A 22,495-nucleotide genomic window follows, 5' to 3' on the forward strand; every position below is an offset into this window, starting at 1 on the left:
ATCCCTCCCTCCCTCCCTCCCTCCCTCCCTCCCTCCCTCCCTCCCTCCCTCCCTCCTTTCCTTCCTTCCTTCCTTCCTTCCTTCCTTCCTTCCTTCCTTCCTTCCTTCCTTCCTTCCTTCCTTCCTTCCTTCCTTCCTTCTTTCCTTCCTTCCTTCCTTCCTTCCTTCTTTCCTTCCTTCCTTCCTTCCTTCCCTCTTTGCTTCCTTCCTTCTTCCTATCCTTTGACAGGGTCTCACTCTGTCACCCAGGCTGGAGTGCAGTGGAATGAGCTCCGCTCACTGCAACCTCTGTGTCCCACCTCAGTCTCCCAAGGAGCTAGGACTACAGGCATGCACCAACACACCTGGCTAATTTTTGTATTTTTTGTAGAGATGGGGTTTTGCCATGTTGCCCAGGCTGGTCTCAAACTCCTGAGCTCACATCATCTGCCAGCCTTGGCCTCCCAAAGAGTTGAGATTACAGGTGTAAGCCACCGGTGCCTGCTCTGAAGGACTTCTCCCATCAGATCTAAATGCATGTGCTTTTGTGGGTAAGTACCCAGAGAGCCAAAGAGAGTAACCACTCTTGGCAGCTGTTGGAAACAAGAAGAAACTAAATGTGTTGACACTGACACCAAAGACATATTTTAAGTGAATAAAGGTCAGTTGCAAAGCGGTATGTGCAATGTGATTTTATTTTAATAGAAACATATATTAGTATGACTAGGAAAAAAATTTGAGACTAGGCTGGGCGCAGTCGCTCACACCTGTAATCCCAGCACTTTGGGAGGCCGAGGTGGGCGGATCATGAAGTCAGGAGATCGAGACCATCCTGGCCATCATGATGAAACTCTGTCTCTACTAAAAATACAAAAATTAGCTGGGTGTGGTGGCACGTGCCTGTAATCCCAGCTACTCGGAAGGCTGAGGCATGAGAATCCCTTGAACCCAGGAGGCGGAGGTTGTAGTGAGTCAAGATCATGCCACTGCACTCCAGCCTAGCGATAGAGCAAGACTGCGTCTCAAAGAAAAAAAAAAGTGAGACTATACACTGATTATTACTATTAATTATCTCTAAAGGTAGTGAGTTGGAATGAATATATGCATAAAGGGGCTTTTCACTTTCTAAATTATTAATTTCCATACATTGGAAGTTTATAAGGACTATGTCTTTGCAATTAAAAAAACTTTATATAAAGAGTTATGTGCAAACACATCTCTTGGTTTTCATCATGTGGAGGGATTTACTCCTGAGACTAGTGGTTTACAAAGAGACATTACTTATATGGCCCTATTGGATATACATTTTGCTTTTATTTCATTGTAATTCTGCTTTCTCCCAATTGTAGAAAGAAAAGAAAAAGATATACTGCCTCATTTACTGTGTTAAAATATTGGAAAAACTAGAAATAAGTACACGGCTAGTAGAAGTGCAGAAAATACTACACTTAAAACTTACTATGTGCTTGGCATTTTCTTTAGTTCTAAGGTTTTTTTTTTTTTTTAAATCAACATTACCTTATTTAATCCTTATAATGACTTTATGTGTTAAGTATCCCACAGATCCCATTTTACATATGAAAAAAGTGAGGCAGAAAAAGCATATATTGTATTCATTTTTTTAAAAACTCAGCTATCAGTTTATTAGACTACAGCACAAAAAGTATGCCATAAAGTTAGTTCATTAGAGAAAACCTAGAAAAGTAAGAGAAAGATTGTTGATTTGAGACAATTTAAAAAATTATGCACACGGTGAATCACAATCTAAATGTTTGAAGTTCCAAAATATGCAAAGGTAACCACAGATTTGATTTAATACCCTCATTGTAATTCAGATCAGATGAGAAAGTTAGAATTCAGCAAACTGAAATCATAGATAAGCAACCAAATGGCAAACAGTGAGTGCAGTCACAAAAATGTTTCTGGTTGGGTTACAGTCATCCACTGGAATTTTGCTGTCAGTACCACTTAGAATATTTCCTAGGCTAGTATTTTACAAGTTATAAGTAATCTTTATTTTTATTTCTATTTGCGTATTTATTATTTTTGTGATCCACTATTTCATAGAATGGAGGTTCCACAGCGTTGGATCATTTTTTTGTTCATGAATGTATCCTAAGTACCTAGAACAGTGCCTGAAATATAGTAGGCACTCAATAAATATTTATATAAGATAAATGAGATTGAAAAACACTTAAAAGTTGCCTGAGCTTTGTTCTCTTACCACATCAATGGCTTATTCACTGGGATATCAGCCTAAAATACTCAAGTTAATCGAAGGATCACTTCAATTTTTAGCACGGAATTCTACTGCAACATAATTGTTATAGCTATCATCCATTAGAGTTTATTTTAAAATCTCCCTATTATTTAAAGTATAGGGATATATATTAAATTGGGGGAGTAGCTTAAGTTGTGCAGTTAGTTAATTGTCTAAAATATTTTTTGAAACATAGGAAGCTTGTTTTTAGTGAAGATAACACATTTTAGAATAAGGTAGAAACTATGGACAGCCCTTGAAGCTCACTGGCTTCAGGTTCATTTGTTTATCCATTTATGCATTAAGTAGTTAATTGACTGTCAAGAATTATATTAGACGCTTGTATTAAAAATGAATATTCAATCATTCTTCTGACCATCCATCCCTCACAATTATTGATCAAGTGCCTACTGCGTACCAGGCACTGTGCTAAATGTTTTGTATCTTGCAATGATTCCAAATGGGGAAAATTTTGCCTTCCTGGGACATTTAGCAATGTCTAGAGACATTTTACATTGTCATAGCTGGGAAGGGGGTTGCGATAAGCATCTAGTGGTAGAGACCAGGGTTGCTACTAACCATCCTATAATGCCCTGGACAGCCTCCAGAACAAAGAATGACTCAGCCCCATATGTCAATAGTGCCAAGGCTGAGAAACCCTGATGCATATTATTTTATTTAATTCTTCAAGCCACCCTATGTAGTAGATGGTATTATAACCTTCTCTTTCTTATAAATGAAGAAATTGAGGCTCATAGTGGTCAAGTCCCTAAGGCCCAACATGTGTAAGTGATTGAGCTGGCCCTTACTTGACTCCAAAGCTATGTCCTTAAGAATTATGGTATACCACTCCATCCAGTGTGGGATAGGGGTGGAGGAGGAACAGAAAGGGGAGGCTATGAAAGCAGGTGGATAATAAATCAGGAATAAATTGTTATCGCATAAAGCATTCAGAGAAGAGAAAAGTGCAGGGAGGAGAAAGCAGAAATAAAATGATGCTGAAAAACAGATGGTACTTTTATGGCTGCTTCAAGAGAAAATGGGGCTAGAGAAAGAAATAGAACTGCTAATAAACAAGGAGGAGCTCTAAGTCGCATGAAAAAAAAAACAAACATGTAATCCGGAACTCTTAAAATCTACCTCTCCCAAAGGAAACAAATTAGAACAAGTTGGGAAGTAGTGAAGAAAGAGCTATTGATTATAAGCAGCCTAGTAGATATGTGAAATATAGGTTCACAAGGTATTAGGAAGTAGGTTCACAAATTTACTGAATCACTTAGAATGATTTACACATGAATTCTTGAAATTTGAGGTGACTGCAAAGATTTGAACAAAATAAATACTATAATGATATTTAAGACACATAAGGACTATGAAAGAGCTTATTTTTAGATGCCACTGGAACTTCGCTCAAGTATTATTTAGTCAGCAAAATCAATACGAATTGATCACCATGGACCCTGTCTAAAAGGTGTTAGTCACTGAAATACCAAAAAAGTCTTCATTATTCACATTCAAAGCTTCCATATTGTGAACTCAAGGATTGGGTTAAAGCAAGGCCAATTGTACATCTGAACATGATGGACTGTGTTTTGTTGCTACAATTACACTATATAATGTATGTATTAGAAAGTATAACATGGCTCGATGTAAAAACACAAAGGAAAGAACTAAATCATCTGGGTCAAACAAAGCATAGTTGAACACTTTCAAACTAGTAGTTACAGGGACACATAAATTCTCTCGAGGTAAGTAAGCCACAAAGAGGGTAGATCTTGACTTCTAGAAACTGTCTGGAGACTTCAGGCTTTTAAAATTTTTGTAAATTAAGTTATTCTAGAGTCTCAGAAAGTTTTATAACTAACTAACATAACTAACTAACATAAAGATAAATAACTAACATAAATTTACCTCTTTCCTTTAAAGTCACTTCATCTTGTTCTCTCTCATATAATCAGAAGTGCAATAAATACAATGTTCTTAATGTTCATATCCCCCTCTCCCACATTTTTTTTGTTCCAGTTCTTTGAATTATTTTAGTGGCCTCACTATAAGCTAGATTTTGAATAAGTTTAATAAAATATACGTTTTAAAGTTATAAAGTAAAATATCAAAACAATACAAATATGTATAAGGTAGGACACTAATTTATTTAATTAACCAATTACCTATGCTATAGTGTGGATATTTGACCCTCCAAATGTCATGTTGAAATGTGATCCCCAGTGTTAGAGGTGAGGCCTAATGGGAAGTGTTTGGGTCATGGGGCAGGATTGCTCATGAATGGCTTGGTATTGTCCTTGAAGTAATGACTGAGTTCTGGCTCTACTAGTTCTCTTAAGAATTGGTTGTTAAAAAGAAAATGGCACTTATGTGTTGTTAAAAAGAAAATGGCACTTCATCTCTCGACATGTGATCTCAGCACATACTGGCCCCACTTCACCTTCTGCCATGAGTGGAGGAGACAGCCTGAGATTCTCACCAGAAGCAGATGCAGGCACCATGCTTTTTGTACAGCCTGCAGAACTGTGAGCCACATAAACCTACATTCTTTATGAATACCCAGCTTCATGTATTCCTTTATTATAACACAAATAGACTAAGACACTTATTAATGAATTTTTAGGTTGCTTTTTGTTTTGCTATTAAAATGATGCTGAAATGTATAGTCCTGTACATTTATTTTTAGGATAAGGAATTTAAGGCTAAATTTCTTGAGACTGAATTGTTGGGATATTTTGATTTGTGATTGACATCAAGATGCCTTCAAAATGATGGTACCAATTCTCACTAACAATGTATGGAAACACTTATTTCTCTCTCTCCTTGCTAATAAAGGGGAATGCTAATAATGATAAAAATAGTACTAGTAAAAGCTAATGTTTACTGTTCACTATGTGACAGACATGGCTCTAAGCATGTTCATGTATTACCTTGGATATAATAAGTCTTCAATCTTTGCAAATACAGTAAGCAAAACAAAACCATCCCCCTCCTGTTTTAGACTCCTGGATTTCATGTCATTTTTAAGTCACGGAAGTTAAGTTATCTAGAATGATTTTGTCCAACCAAGATTATAAAAATATTCTTCTATATTTTATTTTGGCACACATATGCTTAGTTAATGAATTTATGTTTACTATTCAGGATAGTCTTTGTGGCAAAGGTAGCTAGCTGTCTACCACAGATATGTGCTTCCCTTCTAAGGTACAGCATTATCTCCGAGAAGTGGCTGCCTATTCAGAGGTCTCATTTCCCGGGACCCCCTTGCTTCTGGGTGAGGTGAGGTGACTAATTCTAGTTAGTGAAGATGAATGGAAATGATGTATGCCACTTTCTGGTCGAGGGCAAGCACATATGGCGTATCACTTTCTCTTTTTCTATGTCAGTTGCAGTTTGGTACTAAGAATGCCCTTAGAAGCTATACGCTGAAGATGGCAGTGCCTTTGTCAGCCTGGGTTCCTGAATGACTGCATGGAACAGAGCCTTTACCATATACGACAACCCCAAACAAAGAACACCTTTATTGAACTATTACACAGATAAGAAGTAAACTTCTATTTTATTTAGTTACTAGAATTTGGAGATTTGTATAATAACTAAGCATTACTCTAACTTATTCAATCGTTAGCTTTAATGGAATTTTTGTTTGTCTCTGTGGTGAAGTAGAGAACAAATCTTACTTTTTATCCCATATGAAAGTCAATTTTCCCAATACCATCTAAGTAAAAACTCTGTCATTCTCCAAATGTTTCCACGTACTTATTGAGAAGCCTATTTTGGGATTCTATTACGTTTTATTGCCTATTCCTATATTAGTGTGACACTAATGTTATTCCTTTTCAAAGTAGTATCAATTATTGTAAACATATTAATTTTTCCCACGTGAATTTCAGAATAAATGAATCAAGTTAAACAACAAAATTCTGATACAGATCACATATTAAATTTACAGATTAACATCTCCTTCTTTATTGTCTTCCTCATCTCATATCTACCGAGTGGTTTACTTTTATTGATTCTGTGTCCATAATATGTTTCATATCTAATTTTCCCTTTCCATGTATCCTGTCTCTTCCTTAGTTCAGGCCTATGATACTTCTCTCTTGGTCATCCCTACAATGTATGGCCTGGTTTTCACTCTCCTGTTTTTCCTTTCCCTAAACCACTTTGTATTCTAATACCACGTGAAAATGTTAAGATGGTTAGATTGCCTCTGTGATTTTAAAAAGGTCTTCCAATATGTGGAACAAAGATCAAATTCTGCTACCTGGCATTCAAAGTGCTCTATAAAATGCTGCTGCTCTGCCTGGAAGGCCCTTCTCCCTTCTTTGCCTGGCTAACTTCTGCTTGCTTCTGGAACTCAGCACAGATATCAACCAGTCAAGGTCACTTGTGCCCAGAGGTCCGAGGTATGCTGCTGTCATAACATTTATTACCCATGATTATACTAGTAGTCTGTTTACTTGCTGGTTTTTTCAATTCCATACATTAAAAAAAAAAACTCTACACAGATTGAAATGCAAAAAACAAACCCGGAAAAAAATGGCAACATATATGATGATGAACAAAAGATTAATATCTTTAATATATAAACTTAAAACACTAAGAAAACATGCTAGTAGAAAACTGGACAGAAGGCACATACACAAATTTACCCTAGGAAGAAATAACAATCACTAATTAATGTATGGAAAGAAGTTCTTTACAATTTCTAGTTTTGAAATTTAAAACAGTAGAAAGGTACCATTTTATCCTATCAAACTGACAAAGTTTAAAAAAATGAACTGTCAATGTTGTCAAGGCAGAGAAAAAAAAGCTATTTGATGAAGATTTTCTGTAAGAATAAATTGGTATGATATTTTTTGGGGGAGCAATTTGACATTATTTGCCAAAACCGTTAACAATGTGAATGGATATTATTTCAGGAATTTAAACTCTAGGGATGTATAATAAAATTGTAGATGTTAACAAAAGTTTGCATCAGCATACTTATTAAACTATTATTGTTTTCTCCTCCCAGCTCATACCTAACACTATTAGTAATAGTATAAAAAATGAGAACGAATCCAGATTTCTAATGAGGATGGATTAATAAAAAACAACATGGTATATCCCTTCCAGAGCATGGGCTGTGGTGCTCAGGTGCCTGAGTTCCAATCCTGGCTCTGCCGCTTAATAGATAGGTTACCTGGTTAAGTGACTGAATCTTAATAGCTGGGTTACCTGGTTAAGGGACTGCCTCAGTTTCTTTATCTGTAAAATGTAGATAATAAAGGCACCTATGTCATAGGGTTGTAAGAATTGAATAAGTTAACTGTGAAACATCTCAGTGCAATACTAACACACAATACATTTGAGCTAATTTATTGTTACTATTATTATTACCACAAATGTGATACAACCACAAAACATCATGTCTTAGAAGAATATTGTGAGATAAAATGTTTCCAAACAACATTATTTAAATAATTGATTACATAGCAGGATAGCAGGATTTCAGTTTTGCTCTCCAAAAAGATCATGTATTTTTTTTTTTTTTTTTGAGATGGAGTTTCCCTCTTTTTGCCCAGGCTGGAATGCAATGGCACAATCTCAGCTCACTGCAACCTCTACCTCCTGGATTCAAGCGATTCTCCTGCCTCAGTCTCCCCAGTAGGTGGGATTACAGGCACCCGCCATCATGCCCAGCTAATTTTTGTATTTTCAGTATAGACGGTGTTTCACCAAGTTGGTCAGGCTGGTCTTGAACTCCTGATCTCAAGTGATCCACCGGCCTTGGCCTCCTAAAGTGCTGGGATTACAGGTGTGAGTCACTGCACCTGGCCAGATTATGTATTCTTATCGTATATAGAAAAATACATAGTATAAATACATATATTTGCATATTAATGGTGATTATCTGTAGGTGGTAAGATATATATATATATAGTCCAAATGATCTTTAATATACATGCATTGCTTTTGTAATGAGAAAAAAGAGAACCATAATTTATTTAAAAAGAAGCTATGGCCTAGAAAGGTTAGTACATTGGCCAAGGTAATTTACTTAGTCAGTGGTGGGAAAACAGAAGAGAAATGGGCAACATTTATTGAGTACCTCTGATGTATGAGGCTGTGCGGGATGCTCAGTACACAGACTCTATTTCATTGTTTCTCCATAATAGCCCTTCAAGGAGGCACAGAGGTTATGAGTGTAAACTTCATGTGTAACAGCCCTGGTATTTCTAGTTCTGTCCTGTCTTAGTTGTGTGACCTTGGGCCTATTAATCTTGCTGAGTCTTGGAATCCTCACCTACAAATAGGGAATAGATCCCTTTTTTTCACAGGGCTATTGGGATGATTAAATGAGATAATACATACAAAGTCTTTAGTCTGCCTTCGTGTGCCTAGTATCATGTTAACTCTCAATCTAAAAAAAAAAATGTTTTATCGATATACCTTTCCCTTCACTTTTCTAGATCAGTAATTTGATACTAAAAAAGTTCAAGAATCTTATCCAAAGTCATTTAGTTGGTAAATGAGCCAAAAATCAAACTAATTTCTGTTTCCAGAGCACTTATATATTTTTTTCCCCATGTTTCTCTTTTGGTAGCTTTTATTTTGTAGAAAGCCTAGTAAACAGGGATGTAGAAAGTCAAACAAAGGCTTACATGTGAAATTCCAAGAAGCAAAGTATTATCAAGACTATGGAATACAAATACATGCAAATGGTTGATATTCAGGTAAAATTTAGTGAAAATATTATAATTAACATGTTTTTTATATTTTAGGTTGTCCCAAAGGGACAGCAGATTGAGAGAGAGAGGTCAGCCTGCCTTATCAATGTGAGCCCTTTTCTGCAGAAATTTATAATTTTCTTAGTGTCCCATGTATATCATGTGCCAGATGTTTTATTGCCAACGGAGCAGCAAGATAAATCTGAAGGAATGGAAATTTTCTGGTTCCATTATATTTGCTTATGTATACAGAAGGAACTTTCAAAAGAAACAGAGATGTAAAGTATGGAAGCATAAAGAACATTGAACTATGCCTAGTTTAATTATCTGTTCACCATTAACTAGCTTTGTCACCACTTATCTCTTAGGGCTGGTTTCCATACCTTTAAAATAGTTGGACTGAACTGGCAAGTGTCAAGGATCCTTTCTAACTTTGAATTTCTCAAATTCTAAGTGGTACATTTTTCGTTTTGGATACCGATTGAACGAGGAAGCATCAGAAGGAGTGTTTTGGATATGACTTTTCTCAAATTAAGTGTTAAGGCAATTTATTCATTCATTCATTAGTTCATTCAACAAATATTTTTTGTGGCATGTCTACTATAAGCCAAGCATGAGGCATAGAGTAGTGAATAAAACAGAAAAGTTTTCTGCCCTCATGGAGCTTATGTTCTCCTGCGGTAGGCTGATGTTAAAGCAATAAACAAATACAGAACATAATGTTACATGGTGATAAAAACCTTGGGGAAATACAGAGCAGGATGAGGGTGGAGTCACAGAGGAGCAGGTGTTCTATTTTAAAGTGAAATTCCAAGAAGTAAAATATTATTAAGAATAGGGAATATAACTAATTGCAAATGGTTGATATTCAGGTAAAATTTAGCAAACATCTTATAATTAACATGTTTTTAATATTTTAGTTTTTATTTTATTTTTGAGACGGAGTCTCTGTCACCCAGGCTGGAGTGCAATGGCATGATTTCAGCTCACTACCACCTCCACCTCTTGGGTTCAAGCAATTTTCCTGCCTCAGCTTCCCGAGTAACTGGGATTACAGGTGTGCACCACCACTCCTGGCTAATTTTGTATTTTTGGTAGAGATGGGGTTTCACCATGTTGGCCAGGCTGATCTTGAACTCCTGACCTCAAGTGATCCACCCACCTTGGCCTCCCAAAGTGCTGGGATTATAGACATGAGCCACTGTGCTGGGCTGTTTTTAGTATTTTAGGTTGTCTCAATGGGAAAGCATCTCAGAGGAGCCAAGACCTAATGAAGTGAAGGGGTGACTGTAATCATTATCTAAGGAAAAAGTGTTCTAGGCAAACAAATATAAAGACCTTGAGGTGGAAGTGTGTTCAGCGTGTTCAAGGGAAGGCAAGGAGATCAAGTTAGCTTGAGCGGAGTGAGGGAGGGCTCCATTCAGATCATGACAGCTTTGGGAATAGCTTTAGGATGTCCTTCTAGGTATTATATGATAGCAGCAGGGGAAGGGTTTTTGGCAGAGTGCAGGATCAGATGTATATTTTACAAGATCATTTTGGTTATCTTTGGGAAACCAATCAGGAGGGGGCTGGATGCCAGAAAGGAAGCCAGATGTCAGAGAGAAAACCGGAAGGCCAGTTAAGAAGCCACTGCTGTGGTCTGGACAAAGGGTGAGAGCAGCTTTACAAGAGTTAGGTTAAAGTCAGGAGGACCTGTAAAGGAGCTGGATTTGGTGCATATTGTGAAGGTGGAGGGGCCAAGACTTGCTGAAGGACTGATTGTGGGATGTGAGACAAATGAGGGAGTCTAAGGCTGACTTCAGGGTTTTTGGTCTAAGCAATCAGGTGAATAAAGTGCCATTTACTAAGCTGGGGAAATACCACTAGGGATAGGTGAGAAAGGAGCACTATTTGAAGGACAGAACTACCTGTTCTGTTATGGCCTTGTTAATTTTGAGATGCCTAGTAGGCGTTTGGTAGATGGTGAATGGGGCTGGAGTCTGGGGGAGAGGTCAGGGATGCAGAGTCAGGCAGTAGATTTTTTTTTTTTTTTTCATGCTACAGGACGAATCCCTTACAATATCAGTAACCTACTGAAACAAATTGCTTCAAAGTGTGATCACAAACATTTAATTTCAGATGTGGGTTACAGACTGAAGGAGGTAAGGAAACTGTGTTTCTGTATTTATAAAACAGGAAAGAAGCGTTTGTCCCCTGAGACTAATCATGAATGAGTAGGAGGTACATCCTATTTAAGGCATACTCTAGTATCTTGAGTAAATTACCTAGGTGTAATTCCATCGGTTCTCAATAAATCGAAGAGATGAAAAGTTGTGTGTATTTTCTGATGTTTTAGAACATGGTTTAGGGCAATGATACAGTCTTGCTTTATATTACGCTCTTTTATATAGAAAGTTCGAGACAAACTTTTAGAAGCAGCAATTTTGCACATTGATATCCTCAGATGTTTAAAATTTTCCTCGGTATCTATTTTCACACATACCAAATGACAAAGCTGTAGTCAGTTTTGATTCTTAAACAGAACCCCATACCAATATTTGACTGCAAATAAAAAAAAAAAGATTTGGATTCCACCAATGAATAAACAAAGTTGAAACATCTGCTGGAAATCCCAACATCCTATGATGAAATTCCATGCTTGGATATCTTATTCAAGGTTATAGCTTGAATATTTAAACATCAACAGCCAAACAATGGCATTATGGGTTTAAATTTACAGAGCAAAACCACAATACCTAATTTATAATACTCCCTTTTTGTACTTACTCTAAGCAGTTAAATGATATGGACTCTCTGAAATTTTAGTAGTGTTGGGATATGTAATGTTTCTTTGAGAAACTTGATACTTATTTTCAGATGACATACAGATTATGATTAATCATCACCTACTGCTAAAAGTTTTTCAAAGGATATCTTCAGGAAGTTCTTTGAATAGACTGTGTTACTTGGATGTTACAATGGAGATGCCACTTGAGCTGAAATGTCACTCAGCAAAGGACATTTATGAATGGGAATTCATTCTAAGTATTATCTGGGAAATTTAGAATTACCTGGTTCGCCTGGCTCTCTTAATCTTTTTCAATGCACAATTTCTTATTTTTGGAAATATGAAATGGATACAGTTTAGGCACTTGGCTAATCCTTAGGGATAAACACTGGGGTGTGAAAATAGACTTTTCCTCCTGTGAAGAATAAAAAGATAGCACTTTAAAGGAGTGAATTTGAGTAAATATAAGCCAAGAGTAAATACCTGACATTCATTATAATTTTGAAAATCTTGCTTGTTGCCATGTGTAGATCTATTCTGTCTGTCTGTCTATCTATCTATCTATCTATCTATCTATCTATCTATCTATCTATCTATCTATCTATCTATCTATCATCTATCTATATCTACCTATCAATAATCTATCTGTATTTCAGTGGGATTATTAACCAAACTGGTCACATCATCTAACTCCCATCTTTATTTATAAAATCCTTGCCAAAATTTTCCCTCTCTGGAACTAGATTAGAGCAGTTTTTGGAACTTTCTAATTTCATATTTGCTTTTATGTATTGCTGTTTATGAACGCTGCGAAGTGTATTGCTGCTCTTATCTGTGCTTAAAAGAAAAGAAAGAGTGTCCCAGAGAGGCTTGTATAAGATAATGCGATAAATTAGTTCCAGAAACAGGATCAGAATTCATGGCAACCAACTCCTGAAGCTGCAGGTCAGCTGGTGAAACACATTGTCTTATAACAAATCACAAAGCTATGAAGAAAAATCCTGCTTTGGACTCACTTTCTTTTCATTATCAATTCCTTTCCTACTGTCATGAGCTTTTTGAATAAGACACGCTCTGTTTAAAGGAGAACAAAAACAAGGTTTATTGAAAACATGTGATACTACAACTTAAGAATCCTTTATAAGGAGACTGGAGATGGCCTAATCAAGTTCAATACCATTCAGGAGCTGGATATTTTCCCATTAACTAAAAATGGAAGAGTATAAAGAAGGCATAATTCAAAAATAGTTTCAGATGTGCCCATTTTTGACATTGTGACCAGTAAATACTCCAGAAAACCACAGAAACTTGATAAGAGATGGATTCTTAAGTCACACGATGGCAAATGTCCTAAGGATTAGCTACAGTACTTTGATCTCCAAATTCGAAGCACAGATTTGGATTCTGTGGTAGGGGCTAAAATCAAATATTTAAAACATTTTGCAAAAGGCAGAAGTAAAATAACTGAGAACAAGTATGGGTGTAGAGAAGCCTCCTGTAAAAGAACCTACAATTCGAAGCATGTGCGCAAATTAAGCACTTTGTTAAAAATATAATCATGTTCCCATGACCAAATTAAATAATTGAAGCAATTAGATTAAAAATGCAGGCAAAAAATACCCTTTTGAGAAAACTTCTGATAACTGAGGCAAAGGAGCTATTTTTCACCTTGCATTGCCTGAATAATTGCCATTTTTTCCCCCTCTATTTGCTCATGTTGACAGCGTTGTTTTTACTTTGTGTGTGTAGGGGTTGTGATGGGGGGCCGAGGGATGACACTTCTCATGTGATTGTTTACTAGCTTGCAGTTTTCTGAATTTTTTATTCATTCAATACACACTCATTGTGGCCAGAAACTTCTAGGACCTGGGTATATAATATTAATGGGCATGGATGGGGCATGGCTGGTGTGGACCAGATAGATGCCTTCTGTCTGCACAAGGCTGAAAGGATGGTTTGCATAGAAGATGCTGAATCGAGTAACCACAATCATGAGTGATGAATGTTATGATAGAAGAAATCCAAGGAGCACATTGCAGGGAGAATTAACCTAGTTAAGAGGCCAGGGAAGCCTTCCAGGAGAAACAAGTGAAGCCATAATTAACAACCAGTCTACAAGAAAGCTTCAAAAGCCCTTCTAATTAAACCACATCCTTTAAGTACCATACATACCATTCCTGAAATTATTTATTATATCTAAGGACTCCAGACTCAAAAAGTACCTGTCTTGGTTCCTGCTCCTTCCATTTACCTTTTAAAATAAAATGTATTCTTATTTAAGATACACAGACTCTCAAATTCTAGGAATGCAGTATTGAAGATATTTTGAGGAAAAATAATAAACAAAAACATACAAAGACGGTCTGAGTTGATAATTTTTTCTGATCGTAGGTATCAATTCTAGGATTGATTAGAGGTTTCACTGAACATATCACTTTTATGATTCGGTTTGCTACCACTAAGAGTTATGGAGTATTGATTAAACACCAGGCATTAAGCTAAGCACTTTACATGTATCAGCTCATTGCATCTTCTTGGGCAATCCTTTGAAAAGGTACAACCAAAATTCTAAGTTTAAAATTAAGGAAATATATGAAGAGCAAATTAAGGCAAATAACAAAGCACCTTTTAGAATAGAGCTTTTCGTGAGTTAAAATTGCCGTTCTATGTTACTTCAGCCTAGAACTGAGGAGGTGCACATGGAAATCCTATGGCATATTGTCTTTGGCATTGTCCCCCTTTGCAATGACAAAAGTGCCTGGAGTGTGAGGAGATTCGGAACAACTGTACATCATATGAACCCATCAACCCTCCCAATATTGCTATACAAAAATAATACCAGTCAACATCTAAACTGTACTTCATCTGTGCCACGCAATAATTCTTTTTAGTTTTTGAATAGTTAACATATTTATATTTTAAACATCAAAATGACATAAAGAGGTAAAGGCTGAGAAATCTTGCTCCTACCCCTGTTTCCATTCACACTGTCCCCATTCACTATCTTCAGTTAAACATTTTTATTCTCTTCTTTTTGTAAAAGTTATTTCAATGTTTCTTTATACAAACACAAGCAATATAAATGTAAACTTTTATTTTTCTCCTTTCTTACACAAAAGTAGCACACTATATATGCAGTATTACATTTTATTTCATTTTTCTTTTATTTCATAATTTGGGATTCTTCTATAGCTGTGCAGAAAGATCTTCACTATATTTTATTGTTTGGATGTATCATATTTTATTCAGCTATAGTGAACATTTACTATAAATTGATGAAATTATTAGAAAGCAGACTTCCTGGGTCAAAGAGTAAATGCTTAAGTAATTTTGGTAGATATTGACACTCTTCCATAAGGGTGATACCCCTTTGCACTCCTGTGGCATGTGAGTGCCTATTTCCTTGCAGTCTCATCAATAAAGTGTGTGGTCAAACTGCAGATTTTTGCCAATCTGATAGGTGAGAGAATGCTTTCATTTGTGTTTCTTTTTTATGAGTGAGACTGGGTATGTTTAAGAGGTGTATATGTATTTCTTATTCTGTGACCAGTCTGTTCATATCCATTTTATTTTCTGTTAGGTTGTTGGGTTTTTCTTGATTTCTAGAGCTCCTTATAATTTAAAGTGATTAGCTTCTATTTTTTGGTAAGAGTTGTAAATATTTTTCCACATTGTCTTTTGACTTTGCTGTTTAGTTTATCATACAGTATTCTTTGATTTTATGTATTCTATCAATATTTTCTTCTATGACTTTTGTATTTTTAGTTACAATTAGAAAATCTTTCCAGATTCCAAGGTTCCAAGAGAATTTATCAATTTCTGCTGCCCAGTATTTTATGGTCTTATTTAATTTAAATCTTTGATTTATTTGGAGTTTATCTTGGAATCTGGTATGATAGATATGGATACAGCTTTATTTTTTTTTCCAAATGAGTAATTAATTATTTCAGCATTTCTTACAACCAGAATGAGAATGAAGAATTGAGATTCATATATTTGGCCACACAAGGTTGTTTCTAACTTTGAGAAAAAAATTTTTTTTGTTGGTTATGATGGAAGATCCAAGGGGAGACATTAGGCAGAGTTTTGGAGGCAGTTTTAGAGAATAGTTTTAAGAATAGGGCAATTTCCAAGAGGTGTTGAATTAAGTAAGGAGAATAAATGACTTATTTTTAGATCACATTAGAACCATGAATATCGGACCCAACTCTATAAAGCACCATTGGGTCTTGGTGGCAATTTTGAATATTTTATTCCAATAGAGTAGTACTTTAAGGCTCTAACTAATGTCATTATATGTATCTTTTAGCAGGAAAGTATAATTAGTATTGGTCTCAGTAAAGTTTGCTTGAATAAGGACTTTCTAAAAATTAAAGTTAGATTTAAATAATGGTCCTTCAGGAATTTGTACAGTATTGGCTTTTTACATTAATTGGTCTCTTTACACTTCATCTATGTAAACATAATACTTATATTCATTTATCACAGTATGAGGAACTGCTCCTTAATGGGCAATACTTTCATTTGTTTCTTGACCCAAGTGGTAAAATATAAATTTCAGCAACTTCTGCTTATCAAAATAATTTCCATAGAAAAACAGAAAAAGCAGAAACATGAGTTCTACAAAAATAAAATGTCATTTAAGACAGCATGGTGTAATTTAATGCCATGAAACATTCTAGGCATTTCAACATTTTATTTTATGATTTATTTTTAAACTTTTATTTCAGGTTCTGTGGTACCTGTGCAGGTTTGTTATATACGTGAATTGTATAACATGGGGGTTTGATGTACAGATTATTTCATCACCCAGGTAAAAAGCATAGTACCTGACAGGTAGTTTTTTTATGCTCTCCCTCCTCCCACTTTCCATCCTCAAGCAGGCTCCTATGTCTGTTGTTCTCTTCTTTGTTACCATATAACTCAATGTTTAGCTCCCACTTATAAGTGAGAACATGTGTATTTGGTTTTCTGCTCCTGTGTTGGTTCGCTTAGGAGAATGGCCTCCAGCCTCATCCATGTTGTTGCAAAAGACATGATCTTGTTCTTTTTTATGGCTGTGTAGTATTTATGTTGTATGTGTACCATATTTTCTTTATCCAGTCCACCATCAATGGGCATGTAGGTTGATTTCATGTCTTTGCTATTGTGAATAGTGCTGTGATGAATATATGAGTGCATATGTCTTTATGGTAGAATGAGTTATATTCCTTTGAGAATAAACCCAATAGTGAGATTACTGGGTCAAATGGTAATTCTGTTTTGAGTTCTTTGAGAAATTGACAAATGGCTTTCTACAATGGCTGAACTAATTTACATTCCCACCAGCAGTATATAAGCATTCCTTTTTCTCTGTAACCTTGCCAGCATCTGTTATTTTTTGACTTTTTAGTAATAGCCATTCTGACTTTTGTGAGATGGTATCTTATTGTGGTTTTGATTTGCATTTCTCTAATGATTAGTAATGTGGAGCATTTTTTCATATGCTTATTGACCACGTGTATGTCTTCTTTTAAAAGTGTCCATTCAAGGCCTTTGCCCACTTTTTAATGGGGTTGTTTGTTTTTTTGCTTGTAAATTTGTTTAAATTCCTTACAGATTCTGGCTAATAGACCTTGTCAGATGCATCGTTTGCAAATATTTTTTCCTATTCTGTAGGTTGTCTGTTCACTCTGTTGATAGTTTCTTTTGCTGTGCAGAAGTTGTTTAGTTTAATTAGATCCCTTGAGTTTAATTGACAAAATTAGTCAATTTTTGTTGTTGTTGCAATTGCTTTTGTCTTTGTCATAAAATCTTTGCCAGGTCCTATGTCCAGGGTGGTACTTCCCAGGTCATCTTCCAGGGTTTTTATAGTTTTGGGTTTTATATTTAAGCCTTTAACCCATCTTGAGTTGATTTTTGTATATGGTGTAAGCAAGGGGTCCAATTTCAATCTTCTGCATATGGCTAGCCAGTTATCCCAGCACCATTTGTGGAATAGGAATTCCTTTTCCCAGTGCTTGTTTTTGTTAGGTTTGTTGAAGATCAAATGGTTTGTGTGTGGCATTATTTCTGGGCTATCTCTTCTGTTCCATTGGTCTAAGTGTTTTGTACCAGTACCATGCCGTTGTGGTTACTGTAGTCTTGTAATATAGATTGAAGTCACATAATGTGACAGTTCTGGCTTTGTTGTTTTTGCTTAGAATTGCCTTGGCTATTCAGCCTCTTTTTTGGTTCCATATGAATTTTTAAGTAGTTTTTTCCTAATTCTGTGAAGAATTGGTAGTTTGATACGAAGAGCACTGAATCTAAATTGCTTTGGGCAATATGGCCATTTTAACAATATTGCTTCTTCCTATCCATGAGCATGGAATGTTTTTCCTTTTGTTTATATCATCTCTGATTATCTTGAGCAGTGTTTTGTAATGCTTGTTGTAGAGATTTTTCACCTACCTGGTTAGCTGTATTTCTATGTATTTTATTCTTTTTATTTATTTTTATTTAATTAATTAATTAATTAATTATTATACTTTAAGTTCTAGGGTACATGTGCACAACGTGCAGGTTTGTTGCATATGTATACATGTGCCATGTTGGTGTGCTGCACTCGTTAACTCATCATTTACATTAGGTATATCTCCTAATGCTATCCCTCCTCCCTCCCCGCCAGTGTATGATGTTCCCCACCCTGTGTCCAGGTGATCTCATTGTTCAATTCCCACCTGTGAGTGAGAACATGCGGTGTTCGGTTTTCTGTCCTTGCAATAGTTTGCTGAGAATGATGGTCTCCAGCTTCATCCATGTCCCTACCAAGGACATAAACTCATCCTTTTTTATGGCCACATAGTATTCCATGGTGTATATGTGCCACATTTTCTTAATCCAGTCTATCATTGATGGACATTTGGGTTGGTTCCAAGTCTTTGCTATTGTGAATAGTGCCGCAATAAACATACGTGTGCATGTGACTTTATAGCAGCATGATTTATAATCCTTTGGATATATATCCAGTAATGAGATGGCTGGGTCAAATGGTATTTCTAGTTCTAGATCTTTGAGGAATTGGCACACTGTCTTCCACAATGGTTGAACTAGTTTACAGTCCCACCAACTGTGTAAAAATGTTCCTATTTCTCCATATCCTCTCCAGCACCTGTTGTTTCCTGATTTTTTAATGGTCGCCATTCTAACTGGTGTGTATTTTATTCTTTTTGTGGCTACTGTGTATGGGATGGCATTCTTTTTTATTGCACATCACCCTTTTATTATACTGATCTGGAAATAGGATTTAGTACAGTTATGCTCAAATGAACACTAGACCCATGTGGCAGGACCAAGCAACTAGAACATGATTCAGAAATCAGTGAAAGACACACGTGGATAGGACCAAGAGGCATTCACTGCCACAAAACAAGGCAGGGAGGGATTCTAAAACACATAGCAGGAAGCACCCTTGCCCCTCAGAGGTCAAGGAGCTTATCCCATATTGGTATGAGGAATGGCTTATTTTCTGAAGACCACATGTGGGACTATTTCAACCACCACGAGAAACCCTTAGACGGGTTATTGTTTTGTATTACTTATATACACTAAATTTTTTTTTTAAATAAAAGTAAATGTAACACATTAAATTCAGGATTGATCCCAACCTTCTAGAGCCAGTTCCTCTGGGGTCAGGGAGGAAACAGTTGTCACATCACCATGCAGGTTACATTTATCTTCCGCTGGGATGACTAGAGTCCCCAGGCAGTGGCCTGACTACAGAAGAGCACAGGACTAGCTCCTGGGGGCAGACAGGCTCTCTTGCTTCTCCTCATTGGTCATGGATTAGTGTGGTGCCTCCTCACAAGTTCTTAGTAAACAAAGCACTCGCAAAAACCCAAGTCACTACCTTTGAACTCTCTTGGATAAGGGGGGCTTTTCCACAGCTTAGACTGAGAACCTGTGCCCTAGAAGTGCTATTCTGACTAGAATGTACGAAGGGAGTGGGTACAGAAGACAAAATGGCTAAAATGAAAATGGGAGCCATCTGCAGCTGCAGCTCAAGATGTCTACAGATGTGGTCAGTGTGATGTGCAGGAGGGAGCAGCAGATGGATGCAATGGGCAGGGAGGGTGCTCCTGGGGACAGCAGCCTGTTTGCTGGCCTTCACTTCTTGGCTTTGCCCTGGGCAGCGACAGCTTCCATGGCTTTGTGCATAGCCTCTTCATCCCCCAGGAACTGCATGGGCTTGATGGGCTTCAAGTTCTTGTCTAATTAGTAGACAATGGGAATGTCAGTCGGCAGGTTCAGCTCCATAATAATCTCTTCAGAGAGACCCTCCAGATGCTTGACAATGCCCCAGAGGCTGTTGCCATGGGCTGCAATCAGTACCCATTTCCCCTCCTTGATCTGAGGAACTATTTCTTCATTGTAGAAGGGCAGAGCTCTGGCAATAGTGTCCTTCAGACTCTCATAGGAGGGTAGGTGATTTTCTGTGAGGTCTACATACCCGTGATCCTTACTGATGTTGCTGTAGAAAGGATGGTAGGGCTCTGTCGGAGGTGTGGGACATCATAGGAGCGGCTGCAGATCTTCACCTGGGCCTCACCATGCTTTGCAGCAGTTTCCGCTTTAGTGAGACTGGTTAGAGCCCCATAGTGCCACTCATTGAGGCGCCAAGTCCTCACTACTGGCAGCCACATCTGATCCATGGCATCTAGCACTGTCCAGAGGATCCGGATGGCGCTTTTCTGCACTGAGGTGAAGCAAATGTCAAACTCATAGCCATCATCTGGCAGTGCCTGCTTTGCCTCCTCGTGGCCCGTCGGGCTCAGGTCGGCGCCACGCCGGCCGCTGAAGTGGTTCTTCAGGTTCCAAGCACGCTCACTGTGCCGGATCTGCACCTGTTTGTAGGTGGCCATGGCGGCAGGCTTGGGGGACAGCATTCTTGATTTGGCTGTCAGCTTGGATGTTGTTGGTGCATAGGGATTCTACTGATTTTTGTCCATTGACTTTGTATCCTGAAGCTTTGCTGAAGTTGTATATCAAACCAAGGAGTTTTGGGGCAGAGATCATGGGGTTTTCTAGGCATAGAATCATACTGACTGGAATCAGGGATAGTTTGACTTCCTCTCTATTCAGATGGCTTTTATATCTTTCTCTTGCCTGATTGCTCTGGCTAGGACTTCCAGTACTATGTTGAAAAGGACTGGTGACAGAGGACATCCTTGTTTTGTTCTGGTGTTTAATAAGAATGCTTCCAGTTTTTGCCCATTCAGTATGATGTTGGCTATGGGTTTCTCATAGATGGCTCTTATTATTTTGAAGTATGTTCCTTCAGTGCCTAGTTTGTTGAGGGTTTTTAACATGAAGGGATGTTGAACTTTATCAAAAGCCTTTTCTGCATCTATTGAGATGATCATGTGGTTTTTGCTTTTAATTCTGATTATGGGATGGATCACATTTATTCATTTGTGTATGTTGAACCAACCTTGTGTCCCAGGGACAAAGCCTCCTTGATAGTGGTGGATTAGCCTTTTGATGTGCTGCTGGATTCATTTCAGGAGTATTTTATTGAGAATTTTTGCATCTATGTTCATCAAGGATTTGGCCTGAAGTTTTGTTTTTTTGTTGTTGCTGTGTCCCTGCCAGGTTTTGGTATCAGGATGATGCTGGTTTCATAGAATGAGTTAGGGAGGAGTCCCTCCTCCTCTGTTTTTTGGAATAGTTTCAGTAGGAATGGTACCAACTCTTCTTTATACTTCTTGTAATATTCAACTGTGAATCCCTCTGGTCCTGGGCTTTTTCGGGTTGGTAGGCTTTTTATTACTGATTCAATTTTGGAACTCATTATTGGTCTCTGTCCAGGATTCAATTTCTTCCTGGTTCAATCTTGGAAGGTTGTATGTTTCAAGGAATTTATCCATTTCTTCTAGGTTTTCTAGCTTGTGTGCATTAGAGGTGTTTTTAGTAGTCTCTGAGGGTTTTTAAAATTTCTGTGGGGTAGGTGGTAACATCCCTTTGTCATTTCTGATTGTGTTTATTTTGATCTTTTCTCTTTTTTTACTTATTAGTCTAGCTAGCATTTTATCTATCTTATTTATTCTTTCAAAGAACCAAGTCCTGGATTCATTGATCTTCTGTTTTTTTTTTTTTTTTTAAAATCTCAATTTCCTTCAGTTTAGCTCTGATTTTGATTTCTTGTGTTTTAATAGCTTTGGGGTCGATTCGCTCTTGTTTCTCTATTTCCTCTAGGTGTGATGTTCAGTTGTTAACTTAAGAGCTTTCTAACTTTTTGATGTAGGCATTCAGCACTATAAACTTCCCTCTTAATATTGCTTTAGCTGTGTCCCAGAGATTCTGGTATGTAGTATCTTTGTTCTAATTAGTTTCAAATAATTTCTGGATTTCTGCCTTAATTTCATTGTTTACCCAAAAGTCATTCAGGAGCAGGTTAATTTCCATTAATTTCTATTTTTATTGCAGTGTAGCACTGTAGTGTGGGAGTGTGGTTGGTATGATTTTTTTTATTTGCTAAGGATTGTTTTATGGCTGACAGGTCAGTTTTAGATTATGGGCCATGTGCAGATGAGAAGAATATATATGCTCTTGTTTTTGGGTGGAGATTTCTGTAGATGTCTATTTGGTCCAAGTGTCAAATTCAGGTCCTGAATTTCTTTGTTAGTTTTCTGCCTCAATGACCTGTCTAATATTGTCAGTGGGGTGTTAAAGTCTCCCACTATTATTGTGTGGTTTTCTAAATCTCTTTGTGGGTCTCTAAAAACTTGCTCTATGAATTTGGGTGCT

The 22,495-nt window shown here is 37.0% G+C and overlaps 1 protein-coding gene and 1 pseudogene across 6 annotated transcripts in view; both read right to left on the minus strand.

Moving 5' to 3' along the window:
- Positions 1-22,495, minus strand: part of LOC105479465 (potassium voltage-gated channel subfamily Q member 5) — a 566,685-nt gene that overhangs the window by 133,494 nt on the left and 410,696 nt on the right. The window lies entirely within an intron of this gene.
- On the minus strand, positions 159-21,824 carry LOC139363369 (phosphoglycerate mutase 1-like; annotated as a pseudogene).

This window comes from Macaca nemestrina, chromosome 5 (genome assembly GCF_043159975.1).
Source record: "Macaca nemestrina isolate mMacNem1 chromosome 5, mMacNem.hap1, whole genome shotgun sequence".
NCBI lineage: Eukaryota > Metazoa > Chordata > Mammalia > Primates > Cercopithecidae > Macaca > Macaca nemestrina.